Raw genomic sequence first — 19191 nt, 5'->3', positions numbered from 1 at the left:
AAGGACCCTACGATCAGCCCAGCTCTCCTACATCGTGGTCCCCCGCACCAGAAAGACCAGATCGGGAGGCCGCTCCTTCTCCTTCCTCGCGGCCAAAACCTGGAACGCCCTTCCGCTCCACCTCAGACAGACAACATCGCTCTCCATCTTTGCAAGAAACCTCAAAACCTGGCTCTTCGACAGACCCCCGCCTTGATGGACTGGAGCCTGCACCCCCACCCACCCCAGAGCCTTGAGACCCTCACGGGTGAGAAGTCGCGCTTAACAAACGCATGATTGATTGATTGATTGTGATGGCAATAGAAGATCAGAGTACATGTTGCCTGTTACATATTTTTTATATTGCATGTTTTTTTTGAGGTAGTTATTTTGAAAAAGGTGTTTTCCTCAATTTTCAGCTAACAATGGGCAACGATCATGAATAAATTGTTGAGAACACAATGGACAATGACGAACTCCAGAGGATTTATGCAATTCTGTAGTTGCAGCTATTACCACATAATTATAAATTTACTGCACTTGCTGCATAATTTGCAGCATTTACAAACTTCACAAAAAATGTTTCTGGTGAAAATGGGTGAAAATAATAGTCCCGGAGAAAGCACTGCATAATTTGCATTTTTGACACATAATTTAGTAAAAGTTTTCCACATAACTTGGTCCTCCATGCAGCATAATTCTAGTAGCCTGATTTAATAATAAATATGACATCAATAAATATACAGTAAAAACGTAAGTACTTCCTTCATTGTGATTTCACCAGAACATGCAGAGTTTAAACCTGAGCATGAAAACATTAGCATAGGCTGATGTCGTTTTAGGCCCCATTTAAGTTTCTGTACCCTATACAAATAATGAAAATAAATATGCTGTACACTGAATTGCATTAGTTGTTAAAGACAGACTTGATTCGGATCCTCAATGTCATATGTTAAATATTACGAGTAAAATATCCATAAAAACAAATACACATATATGTTGCAAAAACACACAATAAACTAATTAGAGTCCATGTATGGGCCATATTTAGTTATAAAAAAAGCAATTTTCTAGTTTCAACTGAGTATTTTGATTTCTCTTTCACCACTGTCGTGATCATCTATGGATACGCCTATTACTCTTTTGAAGCTTTGGACTAAGGGTAAGTTAGTCAGACAGTCAGTCATAAAATCTTTATTCGGATTTGCATGAATCCATAAAGGCATCATATTTAAGAATCCATAAAAGATACATACAGAGACGTTACCAGTAACGTCATCGTTTAAGGTCTTGAATATCTTAGTCTACAGTGTCTACATTTCATTCTTTAGACTGTAACTTATAAAACAGGGTGATTTAAATTTCCAAGTTAACTTCCTCTTAGATCTCTAGCTTAAATAGTTTTATTCTCACATGAGGTATTAGCCCAGGGAGACCTATTCACACCTCTTTCTAAGTGCCAAACCTTTTTCTTTATACATATATCTTTATTGGCATGTACTTATATATTCTACATTACATACTGCTTATTCAACATTTATCATACTATTTTTTGCAGATAAGGTATTACAAATTTTGTTAAAATCGTATTGCATTGGTAATTTCGGCGTAACATTTGCGAGAAGGGTACCATTAACATGTTCTTTTATCGTTTTTCCCCACTCCATCAATTGCGTTGGCTAGCCTTCAACGATCTTTACTCCCACCTACCCTTCCAGCAGTGCAATGTGTTTCCCTAAATTGACAAAATATTTATGTTCATGCAGGAGACATACCTCCATTAAACAATCGAATATAACAACAATTAAAATAGGGAAAATGATAATAAACCAACTAAACCAATCGGCTTAACTAGTGTGGGTTAGGTTGCAGTTATGCGTCCGGGTAGTTTTATGAGAGCGGGAGGGCGGGGTCCTTCGTCTAGGGGCTCAAGTTATGGCAGGTTAATCCCTTTGTCAGTCCCTTCCGTCTGTATGACATCAAACCTCCTCCAATATCTAACGAGGGGAACAGGGTGATCATGTCTGCTTAACGTATCTGATAGAGTCAGTCAAACTCCGCCGGGTGGGGTCCCATCATCCTCCTGCTCTAATCTGTAGCGGCCTCACTGTCATCAGTCGTACTACCTGGTGTGCTTGGATATTCCCAGTAAGGTGTCCCTCCATTGCTCTGCTATTGGGGGTTGTCGTAGACCCATCTACTCTTCTCTACGCAGCTCTCTCTCTTCAGCCCCAACCCAGTTAGTCACCTCCCGGTTCCAAACGTTCAGCTGTGGCCATGTCGGTAGTTTCCATGTTATCGCTATACGTTGTTTGGCCAGTGCAAGCACCAGGTCTATAAACCTGTTACCTACCTTACGCTTATGTGGGTGAAGGAAGAGACCCAGTAGGCATGTCTCTGCCTTAGGGTCAAGGGTGCACCCTAGGCTTTTATTGATGTCAGAGAGCACTTCATGCCAAAAAGGTTGTATGGTCTTACAATGCCAGGTCATGTGCATGAAATCTGCATCTTCCTGGCCACATCTCGGACAACTCCTTAGCTCCCCCCAAAGGCGGCAAAAACCCTGTGTGATGTAAGGTAGGTCATATGAATATAATTAAATTGGACATATTTCAGTCATGTATTTCGTGATACCCTCTTAGGGGACTCCAGGACCCTGCTCCATTCTTTATCAGTCAGTTCCCTATCCAGGGCTCTCTCCCATTTCCCCCGAAGCTTCAATAGCGGAACCAAGGAGGCCTCACATAGGGACGCATAAAACCATTTTACCTGGTGTTCGGCTGTTCCCAGAGTGATCAATGAGTGCAACACCCCATGCGTTTCCGGTTCTGTTCTACTCAGGCCCCATAGTTGCCCAAATACTTGCAGTAGTATCTCATATGTGAGGAATTGGCCTGGCGGCAGACCACAGCCTTACATTAGTTCTGCAAAGGGGAGTAGAGTTTTCTCCTGATAACAGTCCCCCACTGTCTCGAGTCCCACCTTTGTCCAGGGTAAGATTTGCTCTGCTGTAGTAATCGTCGGCAGCTCTCTGTGTGGTAATCCCACTAAGAGCAATTCTGGGGAGTATTTTGGGATATCGGGTAATTTTGAATGCAGCGTTTCCAACACTGTAGTGCTGCGGTCTGCAGTGTTGAGTTGTAGGGGACCTTGGTTGTGTGATCTAAGATTTTGGCCAACAAGAATCTAGGGCTTTGGTTTGGTTCCGTCAAGAAAGTCCCCTCTGTGTTCACTCCCTCTAGCCATTGTGTCAACCATTGAGGTTGAGCAGCTAGCTGATAGAGCTCAAAGTCCGGCACTCTCAGGCCTCCTTCCGCTGTAGGGTATCACAAAGTTTGGAGCAACACTCTCCGCCTCCCATCGACCCAAATTAAGTCTCTCATCAGGGAATCCAGGTTGCGAAACCATCTAGAGGGCATTAGTACAAAATAATATAACAGACGGGGTAACATGACCATTTTGAATAAGGAGACTCTAGCCATAAAAGGGAGTCACAGTGTACGCCAAAACATCACATTAGACCTAAACGATCTAAGCGCTTTATCTAAAATACCTTCTCTCAGGTCTACCAATGAGTGTAAGATCTGGATGCCCAGGTATTTGAATGTGTCTGATGCCCAGTTAAGATCTTCTGGTAGGTCGGGGGCCTGACCCATGGTCCAGCCACTGGGAACAGGTATGTTTTGCACTTATTAACCAGCAAACCCAACAGCCTCCCAAATGTCTCCAGGAGTCGGGGAGCAGTCTCTGTGCCTTTTACGGTGTCACTCAAGTAGATTACTAAATCATCTGCAGAAAGAGAGATAGTGTATGTTCTCCCTTCTATTATTAGTCCTATACCCTCCACTCCCTGACAAAATAGTTCAGCCAAGGGCCTCTATTGCCAGGGCAAATAGGAGTGACGACAGTGGGCATCCCTGTCTAGTGCCCCGTGCCAACTGGTATTGTGGTGAGATGTTCTTACCCGTCTTGACCCTCGCCATGGAACACGAACACAATAGTTTCACCCACTTCACCCAATCTTCCCCTAACTCCAGGCGCCCTATGACCTCTAATAGATAGTCTCAACTCACGGTGTCAATGGCCTTCTCTAGGTCGACTGACAAAATGGTGGCCTGGTGAAGGTCCCCTGCCTCTGGGTGGTAAAGCACAGAGTACAGCCTACGTAAATTATACGAGGTACTACGGGAGGGTATGAACCCATTTTGATCTGCATGGATTAGGTTCTTTATATGCAGGAGTAACCTGAGCACCAGTACTTTACTAAGTATTTTAAAATCAGTATTGAGCATTGAGAGAGGCCTATATTCCCTCACCCCGGCACCTGGGGCCACAATCTTGGGGAGTGGGATCACCAATGCATCTTGCGTGGTTTCCGGCAGGTAACCCAGCTGCAGTGCCTCTGCATACATGGACATTAGTCTCGGGGCTCATTCGGACTCATATTTCCTGTAAACATCTGCAGGAAGGCCATCCGGGCTGGGGGTCTTCCCATTAGCCATGGAGGAGATAGCTTCCTGTACCTCCTGTAGGGCCACAGGTCCCCTCAACTCCTCCCCGGCGTCGTCATCCAGGGTGCGGAGAGTCAGCGGGCCCAAGAAAGCATGGAGATGTTCACAAGAGGTCCCAGGTGGGGGGGGCATAAAGGGTCTCAGAATAGCTTCAAAATAACTCATTGATCTCTTCTGGGTCATATACAGTCAGGCCATCTGTAGTCTGTATATGCATAATTGGAGATTCGTGAGTTTCCGGTTTAATTAACCAGGCCAACAGCCGACCAGTCCTCCCCTCCTCCTCTTGCACCCTATCCTTGTATGTTCAGTAATCATAGGACCTTAATCTTTCCAAAGTATCCATGTATTGCGCGCGTGCGTCTTGGATGCGTGTATGGGCCTGTCTATCCTCCACCTTTAACGCCTCCCATTCTGCCAACACTGAGGAGGTGGAATGTTCGTTTTCGACAAAAAACCTATCGACAAAGGGGTGCAGGGCGGCACCAAATGGTTCATCCTCCAAGGTCATGGGGTTAAGCCGCCATGTAGGAATTGGGGGTCTGCCCCCATGCAGTCGGTATGTCAGCAACAAGGGGCTGTGATCTGAAAGGGTTCGTCCCAGGTATTCCGTGTGGGCATTAGAACCAGTGAGGTTGGGTGAACACCAAAAGACATCTATTCGTGTATGAAGTTGATGCATTGGGGAATAAAAGGAGGACTCCCGAACCGCCACCCCATGTTGAATCCTTCAAATGTCTTTTAGTCAATGGGCCATCCAGTACCTTAATCCAGCTGCCACTCAGTAAGTCTGAGCCCCAGGCTATCCAACATCACATCCATCACCCCATTAAAGTCTCCACCTAATATCACCAGGCCCACCATAATGTCTGCTATGCGAGTGGGATGGTCGGTCATATAGGCCATTTGGTCTTGGTTGGATGCATATATGCAACCCAGCGGGATGTCTCGTCCTAGTAGTCTCCCCGTAATAAAGACATATCTGCCCTCTTTATCTATTACAGACAGTGTAATGCGAAAGGCACCCCGGTCTGATCCAAATTAATGCCTCTTGGGCATACGCCGAGAAAGAAGTGGCATAAACCTGTCCTCTCCAGCATATGCGCAGTTTTTCTACTTCTGTTTTGAACAGATGCATCTCATGTAGAAGAGCTATTTGCACCCCGCGTCTTCTGATAGTTATGTATATTATGACGTTTGGACATGGACGCCCAGCCCCTTAATGTTCCACGTAAGGAACCTCACTGTCTGACAGTGTGATGTCATCATAGGGTGTGTGGTCCATCCCCTTTCCACCTCCTCCCATCCAGCCCCCCGCTACACAAATAAAAAAGTTAGTCGCAATCTGCTTCCCGCACCAAGAACTAGCCAAGTCTCGCACAAAAATAAGAAAAAATAAACCAGTCCCAGAGCAGTGCGACAAAGGCCGCCCACCCAAACCCTTCATATATCTCCAAAAACTAGGGGGCATATTAACAAGGGCTTTATCTCCGCTTTTTTGGCTTTAAAAGCCAAAGAAGCGGAGATAAAAATATTGCCCTATCAACAACAGGGTGCTAACATACAAAATCGCATGTTAGCACCCTTTTTCACTGCGCTTCCCTTTGCATCTCTAATGAAATGCAAAGTGGGCGTTCCAGAGCAAAATAATAGGAGAAATGTCGCTAAGCGACATTTCTCCTATTATCAAGCTTCACGCTAACCCTGTTAGAGACAAAAAAAGCAGCGCTAACCACGGTTAACGCTGCTTTTTTACGTCTGCTAATTTTCAGACTTAGCCATGTAATCGAATGGGAGGTGGATTACATGGCTAAGTCCACCATGGGCTATCAACAAGGATATCCCTATCCTTGTAGTTTTATCACTGTATTACCAGCGATAACCTCCCAAAATGCCGCTATCGCTGGATTTTTTTTCGCCTAGGCGGTTAGCGTTGTTAACGCAATAACCAAGCGATATTATCCAGCGATAGCGGGCGTTAAAAAAATTAACGCTAAGCGCCCTTAGCGTTAATTTTCCCCGTTCCTTGTTAATATGCCCCTAATAAAGGCCCAAACCAGCAACGGCAAGGTCCTTCAGGGGTTTGTGACTTCACTTAGTGTCCCACAGAAGTGTGTAAGGTGCAAGGTATTGTGCAATGCACCGACCTCTATAGCATTCCAACCTGAACAGCTCAGTGTTCCAATCCAGCGTAGCTCCGCCGCCTCCAGAGGGGGGGGTTAGGGCACATGCCATATTTATTTCCTGCTATAGCCACATCTATATAATCTCATCTGCAGTGTTCGGGGTTACCTATGGCATATTAAGGCTATCTCCCCAGGAAGAGTCTGAGTATGAGCCCTCCGTGCCCCTCACAGAGTGCGACCCTGTTTCCGATTGAGACCCCCCCTTCGCGCATTATCTCAGCTACTGCTTGCAGTGAGGCCGCTCTCTCTCGTTCCGTTTGGGGAGGACTCAGTTTCTTTGAAGTATTCCATGCAGGCCATCTCATAGACCGTTTACTGGATCTTTGACTCAGGCGCGCTGGGCCCTGCCCCCGCGCCACCTGGGGAGTTTCAGTTTTGTATGTCTCCAACCAATCCCACGCTGCTGGAGGGTCTTCGCAGAAGTGAGTTTTACCATCCAAGACTATGCAAAGCGGAGCAGGAAAGATGAGAGAATTTTGGAGGCTTTCAGCTCTCAAAGCTTTCTTAAGTTCCAGGAAAGAGGCACGTTTTTGCGGAACATCAAGGGTGTAATCGGGGAATATAGAAACGTTGCTATTATTCACCTCAAAAGGACCATCTGAGTGTGCCCTATGTAACAGTATTTCCCTGTCTCTATAATGTAGGAGCCTGGCCACCACCGGCCTCGGAGGTCGGCCCGGTGCCGCGGACGCGCCGGGACGCGTGTGCTCTCTCAAAGGTGTAGAACTGTGTCAGGCCCTCCGGCGCAACAAATGTGCAGAGCCAGGGTTCTAAGTAAGCCATCATGTTACCATTTTCGACCCCCTCAGGCAGGCCGAACATACGAATATTGTTTCTTCGGCTGTGCCCTTCTCCATCTTCTGCCCTGCGTTCCAGTGTCTTGACTCTGTCCAAAAGTTCCACCACTTGTCTGGTCAGCGCTTGGTGTGCCGGGGAGAACTCCTCGAGTTTCGTCTGTACTATTTTCACCCTTTCATTAAGTTTCTGGTGTTCTGCGCATAAAAGGTCCAGCACCACTGATACCGTACTTATATCTTGATGCAGCATCTCTTTGGTATCAGATATTGCCTCTAGGATTTTAGCTAGTTGCTGTTGTATGGGATCCTCGAGCTGCTGTGTCTTCAGAGTGCCTTGGGCCTGTTCTCGCGAATCCTCTTCCGGTTCAGGGGCAGCCTCCGTTGTTTTCGTTCTGGTCTTGCCCATCTTTACTATTGGGGGACAATATCAGCTTAGATTGCCGCTGGGGGATCTCCTGTAGTTGCACTTGCCACTGTGCACCAGATGTATATGATGTCATTATTCACCTCCACCCGTCGTGGGGCGCCAGCGGGGGGCAGTCGCGGATCTCTTACCGCACGACAGCATCACTGTTTTTCTCCCTGCCCCTGTCCATGCGCAGCCCCCATGCCTCGGATATCAAGCCTCTCCAAGGCGACAGCCAGTCATGTCAATACTGCTCCACTCTAGCAATGCACGTTGCCTAGGCCTGTGGGTCATAACAAATCTCTCCCGGTGTGGAGGTTCAAATGTCTCTCACCTGCACAGCAGTCACCATGTCTCTGCCCAGGGCCTCCCCTATTACGCCGGTCCACCTTCTGGCTGTTCAGGTCACTCAGTCCCAGGGACTCTCCAGTGCGCCGCTCTCCGTGTTCCTTGGTCACAGGTCTTTCCCGTGGACACTGGGCAAGGCAAATCCAAAATCAATGGGATCTTTTGTGGTCGGGGTCACTCCACCTTTATTCTTGCAAGGCCCAGCTGCGCCCAGTCAGCTTCCACAGGGCTGTGGTCCTAGCCCAGGGGCCTCTCCGGTTCCCCCCTCTCAAGCTTCAGCTCAGGCCCAGTCTCTCATGCACCTACTTCCCCTGAGCCACGCACCACTTTGGGTAATTGCCGCAGACTCACTGTGTATATATTCCTTCAATGTTGGTTGCAGGGAAAGTTCCTAACGGTGAGCCGGGTAGGGTAGTCCCCCAGATCCACACTCGGCTCCGCTGGTCTCTGCGGGTCTGGGCCCAGCTCACGCCCGGCTCTTATTGGGTCACAGCTGCCTGCACACGCTGCCGGGGTCGCAGCGCCACCTGCTATTTCTGGCTCGCGTATCTTTCACCGCTGCCGCCTCGGGCCTGCAGCATTCAGTTTCTCGCGTCCAAGGGGCAAGATCCCGCTTCCCCAGCCATCAGGTTTCCTCAACGGGGGTGAAGTCGCCACCTCAAACTGGTGAGGTTGTCACACGGCCCAGCCCCCAGCTTCGCACTCGTTGCGGCTGTCTACCATGGCCCAGCCTAGATCAGCTCTCGGGTGCTCCGTCGCGGCTTGGCTGTCCTTCTGTCACGGGCCCCCATCGGAATCAGTGGTCCCCTCGGGAGTTAGCGCACACCCCTCCAGGCTCACCGGGCCACCAGTTGCTTCATATATGGACGGATAATTGTTGGGTCGATGCGGAGCTCCCAGCTCACTCATCCGCCATTACTGGCAGTCAAGCCAGGCCCCCCTCTAAGTGCCAAATATTTCCTTAAAAGTTAAGAACTGCCCAACAAACATCTTCATTTTCCAGGCGCTGTAAATAACATAAGCCATCCAGATGAGATCTAGAATTCAGTTTCTGTAAAATAGGTATTGAAAACCCGCACCTTGGGGTCTCATATAAGGAGCAAAGCAGGAACAAATTTCACGTATTTTGTGAAGATATTTGGTCACACCTACACAATGGTAAATCGTGGGACCAGCAGTTTTGGATGGGGTAGACTACTACAAGGTGGATCATGCAAAATCTAAAAAAGGGATAGGTACCGCCTATAAAGAGGGTTTGTCACCCAGGTCAAGTGTGGCCCTATAACGTTTGTTGTCACCAGTGGGATGTAAATTACCAGTGCTGGCATCGTTTGTGCTTTCTTTAGCCTATTATTAGAGCAGTGATTTAAAAATGTGCGTTTTACTATATCTTTTGTATTTGCAGTAATAGCGGACGATTTTCACACAATGCTTTCTTGCCTAATGATTCAGAAGACTTCTTTAGGTGCAGCAGCCAGGGAATCTCATCCAATCTTGTTAAACCTAGACAATCAGATATGCTTGCGTGAACCAAAGAGGCCTGAGGATTAGACCATACTAAGAGCCTCCTCAGACTCCCTTCATGACAGTCGTATTGAGGTTCTCTCCCTTCATCTAGTGGATCCATTCTTTGAGACATAACGTGCCTGTCCTCACCTAGTTCCCAGTATGGGAAAGGGAAACCTTTGGCACTAATCACCTCTGTCACACAAGTCACTAACCTACTATGTGGTGACCATGTTTGTAATAGCTGAGACAAAATGCCTAGTCAATACATAAAACTGTGGAAATAAAGTACCATGTGAGAGCCCATTCTAAGGACACTACACTGTGGAAGGCTAGCTCTATGATGTCTTCTTATTTCCCAGATATTGCTCAGAGTATCACTATCTTTGTTTTTATGATAGCGCCCCCCAGGGCTGTCCTAGGTGGCATACCATTGCGGAGGTGGTCATAAGCCTGTGAGCAAAATCCCAGCCAGGTGTTTTTCAGCAAGAGCAGCCTCACCCTCTCTATGCATCTGGCACCACTACTTTGCCTGAACACTCCTTCGCCTTTGAAACACGTGTCGTGGCTCCCTTTGCAATGGAGCAGTGGCTGTCTCAGAGAAGACCTCAGCATGCACCTCAGCCAGCCTACTCCTGCGTACATAAGACTGAATGCAGCCCGATCTAATGTAGCTTAACATTGAAGAAAATATGCATGACCCGCAGATGAACGCTGTACTGTATTACATTCAACTGCTTTTTGGCAACAGTATAGAAAGTTAACACTCAATGCACGTTACTTAACTGGAATCAAAAAATGGAGCATGTATCTCTGCCACTGAGTAGCAAAGAAGAGAGGAAGTAGAGTTCATGAAATAAAGAAATTATTGTAAACAAAGGGCTCTGCATGGGTGTTGGTCTACTAGTGTACCTTGTTTATGTTTATTACAGGTTCATGGGAACTGTAGTTTTTTTGTGAGAAATATGTTGAATTGTTTCTTTACTGCTGGTGAATACAAATATTTGGAAAGCAAGAGCCTCCATGTTTCGCAGCAGAATTAGGTATGTATAGTATTGGAGCAGCGTAATTTTGGTTCCACCCTCATTATTATTCATTAGGCCACACATATCTATATTTAGGGCCTTATGTATTCATGTGGTATGATGTGACTAATGAAATCAAGTGCGTTTAAAGTCATATAGAAAGTGAATTTACCATGTAACCTCGACATTTATATACGTGTGTACACTAATGCTCTTTATATAGTATCAACTTTACATGGTAACAACGAATTGCAGTTTTCATGTTTATTTGCACTTGTACTTTAATAACATTGATTAATCTCCATGTATTCACATATTTATTTAAAATTATCCTGCATTTAAATTATAGTGAAACATGCATCTATCAGAATTGCATTTTAAGCTTATAATGTGACTGTCTATGTATCTGTATTTACTCAGTTATAACATGTATTGAAATCTTGGTTTTGCTAACTTGACCAAAGGCCTTTAGCATTTGAGTTTAGCAATGTTTAACCTTCAACGTGAATGTTTTTTTTTGGTGCAATATTTTTCTTTCCTCTGCAGGTGCCTGGTACATGACCTAATGAATGAATGAATGGAGAAAGGCACATTGTGTGAACAAGATAGGGAAGCATGAGAGGACTGTGTGGAATGAGGATATGGAATCCAAGGTTGCTTCGAATATGTAGAACAAAGAAGAAGAATTACGAGTGTGGCTGCCAAAAAGAGTACCGTTTGAAGGTGGTCACTAATTGGACCTTTGATACGGTTCTAGAAGAGTCTTTTATGGGTATAAGTAGGGAATGCTCTTTAAATTTATTCAGATTCCTTTCAGACAAGGAGAGGTGCAGACCTCTATGCTCTATTCTCATTTCGTAGCTTCATGCTACGCGATATTTCTACTTTAGAGAACTTCTACAGAAATATTCCTACGCTGACACTTTCTTTTTATGGACCTAATTGGGGTTCCATTTACTAATATTTAGTGTAGGTTAGTTGGAGAATCTAGAATTCCTTGTGTATTATAGGCAGGAGGACTGCAACTTCCAATCTCACCATCAAATTGTCTTCCATATACTTTGCACTATTGGTACCGAAGTCCTTGATAGAGCAGGACATTTTAGACAATATAAACCTTATATGGATGCTAAATTGTACCTTGACAATAACGTAGAGAATGCTTAACAAAAACAAACAGTAGGAAAATGTGCGTTTCTGAAATGTGTAAAAACAAATGAGCAGCTTATTAGTTGACAGAAAGCTTTCATTTTCATTACGCTTACATGATTAGGCCTTTAATAAAATAATGTCTTTTGAACTACTGATTTATTCCACTATTTAGCTGTAATATATATGTCATTGTCAAAAAATTTGCTGTTTCAAGAAAAAGTTTTTTTTCCTCACACCATATGATTTCATTGTATTGGATCATGTCACCCGCTATGAGTTATAATAAATAAAATGTTTAGTAGAATTAAGGCTTGTTGAAGAAAAATGTTTCTCATTATCTAACCAGAACATGCTAAACTTTAATGTTTCATTTCACAATGTTACACAATGGCACCCTGAATAGCTAACAGAGTATGTTTGCAAAGGTTCTCATGGGAACCTTCCTGGATGTATCTTTTTGTAATACTCTGTAGCTGAATTCAAACAACATCATGTCGTCATGGGCATTTACCGTGGGAACCGAGAGGAGAGGCGACGGACCAACAGATGGCCATTCTTCATTGGCTGGAAGTGACTTAAGCATCTGCTTTTGCAACATATGTTTTATGTCTTTCTATATAGTATGTGTTCCTCGTTAGAGAGTTATGACATTCCATGCATTATATGCACACCTACCCTGCCTTGCCCCTTAGCACTTTGTTGTCCTAGCGAATTACTGCAAGCTACTGGTAACGGTGATTTTTTTGTTTTCCTTACCTTTTGTGAGGATACTTCCTTTTTATATGTTGAATCACAGCTACTGCTGTGATTAATTTCCTTCTAACTTGGATTCACGGATGCTACTGTAACTGTCGGGGAACTCGGCTGAGTTTCTAGAACTGCTTTTAATGAGGAGTTTGCTCTCTTGCGACTATTAGCCTTATGCTCCGAATCTTTGCTCATTTCCACAAGGAACTCTATATAGGTTTCATGTTAGGTGGGGTTAGGTTCTTTAGATTAAGATAGGGACTATATCCTTTATGAAACATGCTGTTATTATTTATGCTGCCTCTTGCCAAATTTTACTCGATATTTCTGTAACTGGATATATCTGACTAATCTGAATTAAAGACTGAGTTATTTCTAATCTCTTAATGAGCACTATAACTTTTAAAAATTTGGGTGAAATTTGATTTGTGCTCCATCCATCCTAACACAGTGGCGACCGGGAGATTTGGTGAAGAGTTGGAGATCTCTGTCGTAAATTTCTGTTTGTAAATTTCTGTGCTATCATCCTCATATGTTACTTGCTAATGAGGATACATTTTGGACACCATTGTAGCTATCCTTTGATAATTTTGTACTGCTATGCTATGCTTCTGAGACTGGTTTATATTTCCGTGGCTTTGAATTTGTAATAAATCCATTCTTAACCCTACTTATCACCTTTCAGCTTTACTGTGTGACCAAATGGATTGCACTGTAATTGTGAATGGAAACTGAACCTAACTCTTTTATTCCTCAAGCACCCTAAAAAGTTAGTCGCAGGGAGGTAAGCAATAGGGACCCGACTCCTCTACATTAGTAAATGGTAGCAGAGGATAGTTTGGGTCTTGAGATAGGGAGTTAGGGGTCTTTTTGAGAGAATAGTTAATGTTCCAGGTTAGTTTAGTCCCAGTTCTGAATTCTATGGTTCGATTTGGAGGATCGGCAGAGTTGCAGTGTCCGGAGGTGGAGTAATAGCAGTTGAGGAGTGAGAATCAATAGGGTTGTGTGTATGGCTTATACTTAGTTTGCAGTGTTGCAATAATTGTGTGATGTCTGGTGGAGGTGTTGGGAATGTTGTGTGCATGTGATGTTTGATGTGGTAACATTGTTAACAGGTCCAACATGACCTAAATTCCTGGGATGTTATTAAAGGTGTAGACAACACTGTATTGTAATTGTCTATTTGAGTTTTGTGGGGTTTGTCGTGAGATGTTGTCGGCAGCCCAATTGAGATAGAGACTTTGGGCTATATGTATGAAGCCAATTTGCGATCGCAAACGCTGAAATTAGCAGAATTTCAGCGTTTGCAATCGCAAATTAGCCGTGTGCAACGTATCACACAAAAACCCCCTCGTAAAATAAGGAATCTTTTGCGATTCCCTATTTTGCAATTGCATTTAAGGAATTGAAAATTGCGATTCCTTAAATGCAATGTAAGAAGCACAAAAGAAAGTGTGATTTGGCCTTAAGGAATCGCAAATTAACACCAACTTCAAGTTGGTGGTAAATTGCGATTTCACTTAAAAATGCACAATTTTGCATTTTTTAAAGTGCCATGTGGTGCACATACATGCCCTTAGGGCATGTATGTGTGCCACGTGTGCATACAAGCACATTTCAGGAGTGCAACAGGGTGTCCTTTTTACACCTTGGCACCCTTGAAATTGTATTCTCAATTTGCGATTCTCTAATCGCAAATTGAAAATGCCTTCCCATGCATTCCTATGGGCCTCCTAGCCCATAGGAATCAATGGGAAGGTATTCCTTACTTGCGAATCTCAATTTGCGATTCGCAAATAAGGAATATGTGGGATTCGCAAAATTATTAGCAAATCCCGAATACATTGCATTTTGCGATTCTCAAATAGCGATTCGCAGAAAATCGCAATTTGAGAATCACAAAACTCTATTTTGATACATATGGCCCTTTATCTTTACATGTCAATGAGAAGTATGATTAGTGAAGTGGGTCTTTTGCACAGAGGGATACAGTACTGACCAGGGTGTTTCACCGCAGGTCGAAGTTTCACTCGAACGGGTGTTCGAACAGTATTTCCTTGTGTAATAGTAATCGGTTGATTTCTTTAGTAAATCAGGCAATTGTTATTTGTTTCTCTTTTATTGTATTTGGTTGTATGGGTGAAGTTGAAAAAGTGCGTTCATGAATATTGTTAGGGTGGTGAACCACTGCAAGGAGTGGGACCAGCGTCATAGTGTGCCGCGCTGGGATTGGTAGGTTGAGGTAAAGCTGCGCTGTTATTAGTTGGTTATGTCATAAGGTGCTACACTGGTATTGGCTGTTGATTCTGAAAACAAATAGTGTGGAAATTGTTGTTTCCTTGTTTGAATCAGAACATTTTGACTGTGATTGTTGATATATTGAACCAGAAAGGAAATGTTCTAAAGTGATACAGGATTTGGTTACAGGAGATGTGTCTATACCTGTTAGAGAGGTAGAAGAGGCGCCGCCTGAAGATACTACAGTTCACTACACGGCGATAAATGTAGGGCTTTATTTATGTGTTTGGCTTAAACAATGGCACAAGATTACCGAAAAAGAAGGTGCACTGGTGTTTGTTCGCTATGGTACATTCAACATACAAATAATTGACAATTTGAGAAGGATTTTATACGAAATGAAACCTGAACCTGAACCTACACAGTTTGAAGCATAGTTTGGGAGCGTGCTGCCCACACTAGAGAGAAAGCGAGGTACCAGGGAAGAGCTGGAAGGACAGTATCTACGTATGCAGATGCAAGGTGGGATGTAGAACATTAGAGGTGGAGGATGGATATGATAGAGGGAGCTAAATTATATCCAACATTAACTGTTGAGGAGTTTGGGAAGGAAGGACAAGAGAAGAAAAAGAAAGTGAGAGAAAATGGGTCAAGGGAAACAGCTGAGGGAGGTGAAACTCTGATAAAAGTGATACTAGCAACAGTCTTTTAGATGCATTGTTGTCAGAGTGTCTGCCCCCGTACAATAAAACCCAACCAAGGGAAGGTGGAAGCTTAATGATTAGTGGAAGTTCAGAGATTACTCTGCACCAATGAGTACAAGTTACAATGAAGTGGGGGTTACCCCTATGAATATATATCAGAATACGATACGAGGAAGTTCGGGGATCTGGGTACCTAGTCACCCCATAGACCCGAATGTTTCTACAGACTCAGGTATTCCACATGCTTTTACGGTCCCAGTTACAATTGGTCCTGTAGTACCAATATTTAATCCCAGATCGATGGAAAGTGTTACATGTGATTTGCCCGTTCCAAATGAGACAAGAGTTCAGGAGAAACCTCTGACCAAATCAAATGTGAAGTTTGTTCCCTTGGTCACTATGAATATGAGTTGTCCTTGTGGTGTAAGTGCAGATCCACCAACGAGTCAGGGAGGATTTGGACCTTTAGGGTTGTTTGTGGGATTACCAGAATTAGATTCCCTTGTATGGAAACCACCTTTGAATGTGCATAGTGGAATGGCTAAGGTGGTATCTAAAGCTTCAGAAATTACACCCATATTGACAGACCAGAATTTAGACAAGTGGTTAAAAGCTCAGAGTGACTCTTCGAATGCAGCAAACACAAGGAGATGATGGACAGAGTGCTGAAACTTTTCAGACACTCACCCCCAGTCACAGATCTGGGTTGAATCCATCAATGTTCTTTAGCTCACTTCGCCACCCAAGTTCAGACCCAGCCATCGGCAAATCAGTCTTGACCCTGTGCCTCATGGGAAAAGTTCAGCCCGAACTGCCAAGCCAGGTCTTCCCTGGACCAGAAACAAGCATCCTGGGACGGGGTTCGAGGTAATACCCCTCATCAGCCAGACTAGCTTGAATCCAGTGGCAAAGTGCACAAGGGACCCACGTCTGGGCATATCCTGCCAACGTAGGGCAAACAAAGCAAACACAAGGAAATGATGGACAGAGTGCTGAAATGTTTCAGACACTCACCGCCAGTCACAGATCTGGGTTGAATCCATCATCGTTCTTTAGCTCACCTTGCCACCCCAGTTCAGACCCAGCCCTATGCAAATCAGTCTTGACCCTGTGCCTCATGGGAACAGTCCAGCCTGAACTCCCAAGCCAGGTCTTCCCTGGACCGGAAACAAGCATCCTCGGACCGTTGACAAAGATTACAGAAATAAGTCAAGGGGCGATTCAGTCAACATTTAAAGTACATTTGGTCGATGTAGTCACATTAAAACTCTAATTGAATGAGATGATAGGTGGCAGTCTTGAGTTGGCTCTAATAGACACTTATCAACCAAATGACCTCTGGTTCATGAATAAGGATATTTCCCGAAGGACGAGACAAGTCTCTGAGAAATTTTCTGCACTGGCACAGAAATACGAGGTAGATCTCGAACGGACTAAAGTTTTACAGAAAACTCATCTCCTTTTTTTGGGGGGACCAAGATCTGGAAATCATGATAATACCGGGTTTGAAAAAGGCTAATTCAGGAATGAATTCAAAGCATTCAGATTTGGGGGACGCTGGACAAGTGGGAAGTTAAAAAGTTCCATGTTCAATGGGTTATACAATATGTGCTTCCTTGATCATGTCATAATAAACATGTTCAAAAACAGAGTACCATGGATTCCATGTCCAGTAGATTTTATGAAATGTTCATTTCCATTGCAACGACTCGATGACCAGCAGCGCGTCCGTTCATCTGTTTCTCAGGTTTGAAAATGAGTATTATCACATGGAATCGATGACACTCTGTTGAACCATTCATCGCTTTTGAATACATTTATTGTGACCTGAATGAGCCCTGAACAAGTCTCAAATAGAGACGAAACGCGTCGGCTATGGTCTTGTGAATTTTAATACACAATAAAGGACAACCTTGAAAAGAAATTAACATCTGGGATTTGAACATCTTTTGTGTGCTCTCCATCTTGGACATTGTTTTGTTATTATATCAGATAGTGCTGAACCTTTTTGCTTTCAAATGTTGTCGTAGGAATGTGTTCCTTAGTAAGGAGCATAGAGAGGAGTGCTCCTTGGTTCTTTGCACTGGTACACCATATTTTGATATACTACATTTGTCAGGTGCGGATGTCTATAGCCTCAATCTGTCTATATTTACATTTTGTTTCTAGGTTTGCAACAGGATTGAATCCTGAGACTAGCATGATGATTCAACAGCATTTGATATGTTGGCAGAATAAATTGGTTGAAGAGATTTTGCAATACGCAAAGTATTGCAACAATGAGATTGATATGAGACAGAAAAAGTTGAAAGAGAAACTTATGGTAGGGCAAATGAAAACTGCCCAGAGGGGAGGTCAAGGTGCTCCATTTGTAGCGAATGCACCTTCGATAGAGGGAGTGTATCAGCAGGGAGTTCCCGCCATGCAGGGTGGAGGTGGATTTCAATCTCAAGGAAGAGGTAGATGAATTCCTATTGATCCAAGTACTGGAATTGATGTAGCCACACTGAAAAAGTCTAACCCATGCCACTACTGTAACCGTTTGGGGCATTGGAAGCGGGAGTGTCGTCTTAATCCAGCAAATCAAGGGCAGAATCCAGGGTTTGTACCGCAACAAGGTAATAATCATCGGCTGTCACAGAATGTGCCTAGGCCAAGAGTTCAACATTTGAATGTACCCCAAGCCCCAGTGATGCAGGTTCCACAACCCCCAATGCTGCATCAAGCTGCTGCTTGTCATAGATTTGCTTCAAACATGTTCCGAATTTGAATCAGAAATCATTTCAGGGTAATATTCCTTGCCAGCAATATCCCATGTTCAAGACCATTGAGAATTTTGGTGCCAATTAGTCAGCCTGAGGGGGGAAGAGGATTGCGTACTTGGTGCAGTCCTGGAGGTAGACCAGAGTGGCCCATATGTAGACGGTATCACTGTATCATGTTGGGTTGATACTGGTGCTACTCGTTCTAATGCAAGAATGGTGGAAGTTCCAGACCTACCCCTCTCGGCAAGTACTATCCAAGATGTTGGAGTTGCTAATCATCAAATGAGAAATAATATTACTGAGGTAGTCCCTGTCAGAATAGGAAATGTTGAGGATAATCACCATATTGTGGTCTGTGACTCAAGTCCTGTGAGTCTGTTAGGGCGTGATTTGTTGTTCAAGCTGAATTACACCATTTACTGTACACCGAGAGGTGTGGAGTTTCAGACTCATGATGAGGATGTGGCCTTTAAGTTGGTTATTCACACGCCAATTGTTACAATATACACTATGATGACAAATGAGGATCTGCCTTTAGACCTTAGAGAGACAGTGAAGGTTGAGGTGAGGGATTTCTCAGGAAAGGACATCAGACTCATTAAAGGAGGTGAGCCTGTCCGTATGCAGATAAAGTCAAATGCAGAATTTATGAGAACCCCACAGTACAATTTGTCCCTCAAAACAATTGCTGGAATAACTCTGGTAATCGAGTCAATGATCCAACAAGGTATACTGAAGGAGATTATGTGGAGTCCATGTAACTGACCCATTATGGGCCCACAGAAGCCTGGCAGTAAGTACTGCATAGTATACGACCTGCGCAAAAT

This window comes from Triturus cristatus, chromosome 1_2, assembly GCF_964204655.1.
Source record: "Triturus cristatus chromosome 1_2, aTriCri1.1, whole genome shotgun sequence".
In the NCBI taxonomy this organism is placed as follows: Eukaryota; Metazoa; Chordata; class Amphibia; order Caudata; family Salamandridae; genus Triturus; species Triturus cristatus.
Note: the sequence above shows the minus strand (reverse complement) of the source record.